Genomic DNA, 9,947 nt, shown 5'->3' with positions numbered 1-9,947 from the left:
TATCTCGCCAATTTCTATTTACATTTGTTTTTGTAAAGACTTGACATTTTCATGTTAAAATTTTTTTCTCTTTTTTTGGATGCAAAGTCTCGCCTCGTGGAAGAACTCTAAAGCATAGAACGGATCGGGACATAACAGAACAAAGGGAACAGTGGAAATGGAGGGGGAAACACACCAACAGCAGATCCTGGTCGGGAAGTCTTTAATCACATATCTGACTTATAAAAAATTTAAATCCAAGTTTGCAATCGATGTTCGTGTTCCATCAATCGTCTTTTTTTTTTCTCAACTTCCGTGCTTATTCACCCCAACTACTTTAATCTACCGCCTCCTAACCCCTCACCTGTTGTCCTCTCTCCGTGCCCCTCATCTGACCCTACTCTTGGCACCTATTCACTGTCTTCTGCTTCAGTATCAGCTCCCCCTCTGTTGTCCCAAAGTGTGTGGTGTTCTCACATCTGTGAGCTCCATTCTAACCAAACATATCTCCCCCTCTCAATCAGTACACTCTTCACCATAAACATGCTCCTTCCTTCTTCTCAGCACACCTCCCCCTCTTCCCAACCCCTCAAATCATGTACCTCCCCCCTGCCCGCCTCCTTCTTCACCATACCTCTACCAGTGGGGAGTCTCATCCTTCCCTTCTCCCTGCCTCTCCCATCGCACACCTGCACTTTGGCCGTGCCTGCTCTCATCGTCTCCCCTGCCTCTCAAAGCTTCCCTCTCAACCCTCCCTCGCAAAGCAACCTTCACACTCTTTCCTCCTCCAAGCTTCCCTCTCACCTTTCTCAAAAACTCCCCTCTCACCCTTCTCCCTCCAATCTCCCCCCCACTCCCCCTTCTCAAAGTTTCCCCCCCCTCACATCCACAAAGCTGCCTCCTTCCCCTGCCATCTCTCTTCCATGTCGTCACTCCCCCTCCTCCAATCTTCAACTGCCCTCTGCCCCCTCTGTTATTACTCCTCACTGTCCCTCAACCCATCACCACAGAGCCTTTTCTCCTCCTCATCTGGCCCTCTTGCCTAGCTCTTCTGCAATCCCCCACACTCTTTCAACAATTCTCCTCACCACACTCCCCCTCCACTCCCCTGCACCCAAAGCCCCCTCCCCTCCCTTTTTCTTTAACAGTGTGGACCTCAAACATCCTGGGCCTTCGCTCAAACCTGAGAGATGTTTCCCTACAGGTTGCCACTGACAAACCAGACATCTGCTTAACAGAAACTTTCCTCCTTCAAGACGTTTCTGACTCCCAAGTATCTCTCCCTGGTGACTCCCTCCTCCGGTATGACAGACCTGAGCCTTGTCCTGGTGGACGAGTTGCTCTCTTCATCAAAGACTCTATTCCTCACTCTCCATGCACTGCCCTCACTCCCTCACTCCCCCAAACTCCCACACCCCCAGGAATACCTCTGGCTATGGCTTCCCCTCCACTCCCTCCTCATGTTTATATGTGTACTGTACCGTCCACCAAACAGTGATGACTCCATTTACACCTCACTATCCGAAAACATGGACCAACTTGTGTCCTCTCATCCCAACGCTCTCTCTTCCTCATATCTGGTGATTCAAATTTTTATCTTGCAAGTTGGCTGGGTGTGGATACCTCTCTCAACTGCCATGGCACTTCAGCAAAAGACTTCTTTGACTCATTGGGACTGACTTGATCGGTCAACTTCCCTACTCTGATCTCAACTTACAGTACTCAATCTCTTCTGGATCTGATTTTGACAAATTTCGCTGAAAATATCTGCTGTTCTTCCTCCACTCAAATCAATTCTTCTGACCACATTCTTGTCAAAATAGATATATCTCTGGCTGTTATTAGAGAACCACCTCAGCGCCATCGAGTCTGGCATTTCAGTCAGGCAGATTGGCAGGGTCTCCAAGCAGCCATCAAATTTATACACTGGTCTCCTATCGCTACTTTCTCCAACATCAACTCATCCTGGGAATTCTTCAACTCATCCTGGGAATTCTTGCATAGAAACTCTCTCCCTCTCCCATGCAGATTTATCCTATCTCGTCTTCAGTTGTTCTACCCTTCCTCCCGCCCTTGGTTCACTGAAGCTTGTGGTGAGGCAGTTGTCCTGAAACAACTTGCCTTTGCCTCATGGAAAGCAAACCCAACTGAGGGTAATCTCAGTTCCTTCCATAAAGCTCGGAACAAGTGTGTATCTACCCTCAGGAGAGCCAGAAAACATCTTTCTCATCTCAAGTCTGAACACTCAAACCTCTCTCCCTCCTCCAAATCCTTGTGGCATCTAATCAAATCTGTTTCTGGTGTATGTTCCCCCTCCATCCCCTCCCTTACCTCAAATGGCCACTTGCTGACACCGCATGTGAAAAGGCTGAATGCCGAAACTCGGTGTTTGCATCAAAATCCTGTGTTCAAAACCCATCACTTTCTGTACCCCCCTTACCCAGTCACACCCAACTGTCTCTGGACTATGTGTCCTTTTCTCCTGACAAGGTGGAGAGCTTGCTGTCAAACCTCGACTCGCATTCTGCAACCAGTCCAGACGGCATTAGCCCACGTGTCCTTAAAAAGCTGCTCTGCTGCTCTTCCTCATTTTTTCTTTCTTTATTTTTTCTTTCTTTTTTCTTTTCTTTCTTTCTTTCTTTCTTTCTTTTTTTCTTTCTTTCTTTTGCTCAAGGTCATCTGCCATCCGCTTGGTGATCGGCAAACATTACCGCTCTGCATAAAAAAAGGTGCAAAAACAGATCCCTGCAACTACAGGCCAATCAGCCTTCTCCCAATCATCAGCAAGGTTATGGAATCAATCATCACTTCAGACATTAAATCCTTCCTCTTCTCCAATGGCTTGATTTCCGATCATCTATTTGGATTCAGACCAGGTCACTCTACCCTGGATATGCTGCTTCTGCTCTCCCAGCAATGGATGGCGATCCTCAATGCCAGACATGAAATCAGAGCCATCTCCCTGGACACATCACGTGCTTTCAATACGGTCTGGCACCCTGTCCTGCTCACCAAAGTCTCTTCCGATGGTATTCAAGTACATCGTCACTCAGGCTCCTGAGATCCTGATCACATGTAAAGCTTTCCGCCACAGCTTGATGGAGTACTGCTCTCCCCTCTGGTCTGGTGCTCCTGCCTCTCACCTTTCTCGGCCTCACGCTTTGGAAACCACGGCATTTATGATCATTGGTATCTCCCACGATGAAGCTGTGTCTTTGGGTGTCTCACTGTCTCACCGCAGGCAGGTCTGTTATGAAGAGAGTGTGGGAGTTTGTTCCGAAGGTGGGGAAAAAAAAAAGAGGAATGAAAGTGTGAAGGTGAGCAGCGATTCTTGACTTTGGTAGAAGGGTATTGCTGGTGGACCTTGAAAGCCCTGCAGAAATATTGGGGAGGGACATATCGCAGACATAGCAGGGAGGGCGAGGCCGGAGAGGAGACGAAAGAAAACAAAAAGACCACATATCAATCCCACTCTTCCCTCCAAGTCTTCAAAATAGCTGTTCACCACAATATCTTATCTTCCCCCATCCAAAACCACTGCCGTTTCTCCCCCCCCCCCATTTATCCACCCCAAACCCACCTCCTTCACTTCCTAACTTTCCTTCCTGAAAGTCCCTGTCATGTCCATCTTGTTTTCACTGTGTACCCTGCCCCATCCCTCTCCCTTCCACAGATCTTCTGACGTCTCTGTTCCCCACTGTTTTGTCCTTCCCTGTCCCACCCCTCTTGTCTCCTACTCCCTTGTTGTACATTCTCTGTGTTTGCTCTCATACGTCCTCGACATTGTATTAAAAAAAAACAGCAGGGTTGGAGAAATCATGGATGTGGGGAAAAGTGTCGGGTTGGGTAGGATGTATGGGGTGCTCAAGATTGATAGAGAAGCAAACTCTCAGGAAGGAAAAATTGAAAACTTGAAAAGAGGAGGCCTTCAAGATGGTTAACCGGGTAGAAAAGATCATGGTTTTGGATGGGGGATGATCTGATATTGTGGTGAACAGCTGTCTTAAAGTCCTTGACGGAAGAATGAGATTGAAGAGAATGTGGAAGTTGGTTCCACGGGTGGGGCTGGGTGCTGGGGAGGATGGGGTGGATGAGAAATGGATGAGTGGAGGTGAGCAGTAATTCTGGAAGGGGTTGATTGTGGTGTCCATGTGCCTTGGAGAAACATTGGGGGTGGGGGGGGGGTCAAAAGCATGGAAAAAGGGTGCAAGACCAGGAAAGAGGCGGTAGAAGACCACTGACCTGTCTGCGATGGGAAAGTGATCGGCCGAGAGACTGAGCTTCATCATGGGAGATTCCAATGATCTTGAAGGTTTTGGTTTCCGTGGCGTCTAGCTGAGTAAGTTGTGAGGCGTGGGTGCTATCCCATACGGCAGAGCAGTACTCATCACGCTGTGGATGAAGACCGTGTTTGTGTACAAGAGTTTAGGTGTGCCAAAGAACAACCTTGCATGATGGAGAATGCTCAGACTGGCTTTGGAGACCAACTTAAAAATGTTGTTTGCCCAATAAAGATCATTGTTGATGGTGAGACTCAACAGTTTAATGACTGAACTTCAAGAGAATTGTGAAGGAAGTGCAAGGATGGGTTTGCTTTACATTCTTTGAAGACTCCCCTTCTGAAGGATGAAGGATGTCACGGCAGAAGGTGAAGTCATCGGTAAATGGATAACGAGGATTTTCCAGAGAGATCATTGATGAAGATCAGGAATAGAACTGGGCCCAGAACACTGCCTTGGGGCACTCCAGCCTTGACAGGGAGAGTGGATGAAAGGATTCCATTGAGAGCCACACATTGGTTACGAGAGTGGAGGAAGTCGAAAAGCCATGGGTGGAGTTGGCCTTGGATGCCATAGGCAGATAGTTTTGGAGGGCAAGGCGGGATGCCAGACTGTATCAAAAGCACGAAATATGTCCAGAGTGACGGGCATCATCCCATGTCTGACATTGAGGGTTTCCCTCCGTTGTTGGGTGAGTAGAAACAGCACGTCCAAGGTGGAGTGACCAGGTGTGAAATCAACCTGATGATCTGAGATGAGGTTGTTGGAACGAAGGAAGGTTTTCATATCAACTGCCATGATGGATTCCATGACCTTGCTGATGATTGGAAGTCAGCGGATAGGTCTGTAATTGTGGGGATCAGTTTTTGTACCTTTTATGTCATGCAGTGATGTTGGTGCATTTCCAAGCGGATGAAATTGGTGGATTTTGTTGGATTTTTATCCAAGCGATCAAATGATAAGGTGAAAATGGCAGAGAGAGGATGTGAAAGAGCAGCGGAGCAGGTTTTTAGGACACGTGAGCTGATGCCGTCCGGTTTGTTTGCAGAGTTTTAAATCAAGCCTTTGGCAATCTAATTGAGCAGTTAACTTCAGGTAATTGTGCATCTTGTCAAACACGGGGGGGCGATCGACTCGAGTTGTTTGCAGAAGTCTCATTTTGTTTACGAGAGGTCAGAAGTGCAAGGCTCTGTTGCGCACGACGTCCTCGCTGAAGAGGGTGTGTAAGATCTGATAGGACTGCAATATTTATCATCAACCTGGAAAATGGATTTTTCAACAAAGGTTCAGCCCAAAATGATGTAAGCTAATTATTTGTCCCCAGCCTCGTTGGAGGTTCATAAAAGCACGTTTATTTTGTTACCGGAGAAGGCCGACCGAAGAGGAAATCCTCCGTGCTGGAGCTATTGTTCTGATTACTTGCTGCCAGTGCTGCACGTAATGCCCTTGTGTGTGATTGGCTCTGCAAGGGATCAGAACCTTACTTTTACACTTGGTGAAATGTTTTCTTGATCGGAGGTACACTTTTACATCTCTGCACTTGGGGGGGTGGGGGGGGGGGAATATGGATTTATCCCCTTGTTATGTTGGTTAATTTTTTTTCACGTTGTCAGGGCAAATTAAATTCTTCCTCGATACCAACTGCTCAGCAACTCTTAGTTTGTAAACTGTTGCTCTTGTTGTTTTTCCCGAGCCTTGTCCGTTATCATCCCCACGCTTTTTGAAAAAAAACGAGGGGGGGGGGTGGGGATATCTTTTAAAATGGTCTGTCCTTTTACGCTGTCGTCTCAATGTTTGGGCAGAAATTCACCGACCGAGTTATGATCAGCACATGGCATGAAGCTGCAAGAGCAGTGTCATTTTTGGCCATGACCCCTAAGCTGGGGTCAAAAGGTCAAATATCAAAAAAATGAACCTTTGTTTATGCCATCAACATTGGGAGATGCATCAAATATGTAACTTCTTTAATTGTTTTATTTGGATGTGACCCCCAGTCTATTTATGCCCAGGGGTTAGGACTTTAGGCCACAGGGTTTAAAACAAGTTTCGTTGTTTTTTTTTTTTTCCGCTAAAAATTTGTTATTGGGTAATTCCTGGTGAAACTTTTGCCATCTTTCAACTTTGCTTTCGGTGGGTATTTGCGATGGCGTGCCATCTACTTCGGTCTAGTTTACGTTGCAGTCTCATTATGACATCCGGATGTGGTCTGTCAGCTGGTTGTTATCTCGAATCCGTTTCACTGCGGAACCCCCAATAATATATGTATGACACTTTGTATTAAGGATGTCACACACTCAAATGGGCATCACAGGTCATTGAATTATTTGCCTTGAATCGTACGTAGCGTGTGGGTACTAGTGTCATCATTGCTCGGGTACAAGACTGCGCCATTGATGCAGTTGTCCCTTGTAAGTTTGGGCAGGAATTTAGGGAATTTATCCAGGGTAATAACCCACTTATCCTTCATCGAAAGATACCGTAGATCTTTAATGTCTGCCAGCTTCAGCTGGCGGATGGGTCTTCACCTTGACGTACGTCCGAGGGGCGGTGCGCTTTGTTGGATGTAAATGTACCACCTCTGATAACATCTTGCCAGGACCACATGATGTCATGAACTTTACTCACAAACTTCATTGCATGTTAACTCTCAAGTTACTGCAAGAGATGAAAGCATGACACCGGTCTCGCGTCTCGTTTGCAAAATTTGGGAATGGTCTTGTACCTGCAAAAGCCTGTTTCGCATGAAGCAGTGCATGGCATTTCAGGTAAAAAGTGCGTATGCGTGCTGTATCCCAGCTGTGACACAAGGTCATTGTCATCCCGAACGGTTTGGGTGATAAACAATTCATTCCATCAATTGCTGCGTTTGAAGCTCGACTGGATGCCATGTGGTCCTCACGAGTCCCAGACATTATTTGGCCTTTTCGTTATGAAAACTCGCGTTTACGTTTTTCACTTTTTAAAAACTTATGACCTCCGCCACCTAAGGTAAACAGTGGTTATGTATTCACCCTTGTTTGTTCTTGTTTGTCTGTTTGTGAGCAGGATATTTCAAAACGTTGTGGACGGATTCAGGAAGAACTTGGTGCACAGCTTGGGTTCATGCATTATGTGTCATCACATCACTGTCTGTCACTGGTGAACACTATCTAACGCGACATCGTAAGCCTCTACCAGATCCTTTGCCGTACCAATCCCATGCAGCATGCCGCAGCTCAAGAGATGTTTTATGGTCTGAGGCCATGGTCACGTTCACAGTCTGCTGCATCTTCAGTGCATCTCCATCTTGACAAGTTTGATTTACATCTCCCCGTACCCACCGGTAGTCTGTTTAGGTTGTGCCAGGTTATCCACGGCAGTTTGGCATCTGATGGGAGCTTCTCTGATAGCTTAAGGAGTTTGGTGTCATATATTCATCTTCTGAGGATTGTTGCAGTCTCCGTTACCACAGTTTCAGCTTTCTCTATGATTTAACATTCAATGGTTGGACAGAAGAGAGGAACCTTCTGCGTGGTTTGAGACGTGAATGGAGCAACGGATGAATGGGGAAGGGACGTCTTTCATCCTCTAATTTCCTGAGCCGTTCTTGCTGGCTACCAACAGCCCTTAAAATGTCAGGTGGAGCAATGCCAGAGAGCAGATAGAGGTTGCTGGTCTTGGTGAGTTTCAGACATCCGCTGACACAGCCACAGCTTGAGTTGAGCACTGTGTCGATCTTCTTTGCATGGGTTGACCGTTTCTAAACCGCACAGGCATTTTCAGCCACGGAGAAACACAGGGCCAGTGCAGTCAATCAGATGGTTGTGGGGTTGGCTCCCCACTTCGAGTTGCCCAGTTTGCTGAGAAGAGCATTTTCGGTGCTGGCTTTTGCTTTCAGCTTATCGATGTGTGTGCGCTTTGTGGGTCAAAGAATGGTCAGGGGTCACACCAAGATGGACTGGATTTTCACAGCGTTCTCGTCTGGTTCCATTCCACAGAATCTCCAGCCTTCAATTTGCATGTTCATTCTTCAAGTGGAAGGCATAAACATGAGTTTCGGAGTGATTGGCTCTCAGATGGTTCTTTTCATTGGACGATAAGTTGGTCAGGGCCTTCGGGAGAGTCGATTGCAATTCAGGGAACTCATTCTTCTGTGTTGTGATGCACAGGCCATCTGCAGAGGTAAAGCTCCTGATCTGGGGATGGATAGGCTGGCAATTGACGGAGCTGTTAAACGGAATGGGAGGCAGGATGCTACCTTAAGGAAGGCAGTTCTTTTTGCCTGCGCCATTGGCTCCTTTTTTCCAGACAATTGGACGAAAACTCGTGTTCACCAAGGTATTCACGACTTATCTGTAATTTCAAGCAGTTTCTGTCATAGTCAGCGATGGTTCACAGCGTCCGAGGCAGCTGAGAGTTTCACGGACAGAGCACCTGTGATGACACCTTCCTGAAATCCATCCTCATTTTGTGTCGCCACACCACTGTCTGCCGTTGTCGAGCACAATCTAACGCTGCATCGTTAGCCTCTGCCGGATCATTTGCCGTACCTGTTCCATGCAGCATGCCACAGCTCAAGAGATGTTTCGTGGTCTGGGGCAAAGGTCGCGTTCGCAGTCTGTTTGTGCGTTGACGTTTCAACCTGTGCGTTGAGCACGACACCAATTCTTTGGGATATGACATCGCCACACGCAGGTATTGAACATAGCCAGTGGTCCACTCTCTTGCAGCTCGGCGAAAGTGTTTGATCTTTCATCATGATGTCATCGAGACCAGCAGATTTGCCCACCTTGGCTGTGTTGACGTGATGGTAGCATCCGGTTTTTTTCATTGTGAATGCCTGGCAAAGTTGTGGGTTAGCAGAGGTATCTTCAGGGCACTGCTGAAGCTTCGCTTCATCGTGGGCTTGCCACCTTTCCCATTTAAGTTGGAGTTGGTAGGCCTCTTGGTTAGTTGTAGACCCGACTGTCTGGAGTGAAGTCGCCTCCTTTGAGTCCTCATTAATCTGGCAAAGAGTAACCCAAACCTTCTTGCTGCTGGTTGTTATGTCCACAGATTCAATCAGAGACTGCCAAGACTGGTGTCTCTCAGTGGAAATGGCCACTTTTAGAACTTCTCCAGTCGCAGTAATATCAGCAGCAAAGGGACCATCTTCATACTTCTTCGATGAAACGTAGATGTTGGCTGAATCTGAGGGAAGGCAGGGTACATATTCAGTGTGGAATCCTCGAGGGATGCTTTTCCTTGAGGTTTTCCATACTCTCGACATAAATTTGTCACAGCTTTCTGGGTTTTTTTCACCAATTTCACAATACAATGGGTTTATCAAGAAGTGCTTACCGTCTACCTTCTTGAAGTTGTGTGGGGTGGTGACCACATACGTGGGTCGGGGATGTGATTTCTGCCTGCTCAACAGCGTGAAGTTGGATGCTAATTGGACGGTGTTGAGATCTGGGATATGTGTCGAAAAACCATTTGTGAGTTGTAACCCCGTCTCCAACATCCGCTACCAAAGGAACTCGGGAGTTTAGGCTCGTCGATGAGGTGCAGGTCTTGCCAATCCATCCATGGTGGGATGCGTCGCAAGGACGAGCTGATTAGAATTTGGGTCGGGTCTGGACGCAGATCGAGCCGGTCGATGGGATACAAAATGTGAACCGTTTAGCCTGGCGGAGGTATGCACACTACCGAGTGCTGTTGTTGGCTGTT

The 9,947-nt window shown here is 47.3% G+C and overlaps 1 protein-coding gene across 2 annotated transcripts in view; it reads left to right on the top strand.

Moving 5' to 3' along the window:
* NSA2 (NSA2 ribosome biogenesis factor) overlaps window positions 1-9,947 on the top strand; it is a 34,007-nt gene that overhangs the window by 18,697 nt on the left and 5,363 nt on the right. The gene's annotated exons all lie outside the window — the stretch shown is intronic.

This window comes from Eptatretus burgeri, chromosome 8 (genome assembly GCF_056783735.1).
Source record: "Eptatretus burgeri isolate ZD-2024b chromosome 8, Ebu_testis_v1, whole genome shotgun sequence".
NCBI lineage: Eukaryota > Metazoa > Chordata > Myxini > Myxiniformes > Myxinidae > Eptatretus > Eptatretus burgeri.
The sequence above is the reverse complement of the archived record's forward strand: the minus strand, read 5'-3'. Positions and strand labels throughout refer to the sequence as shown.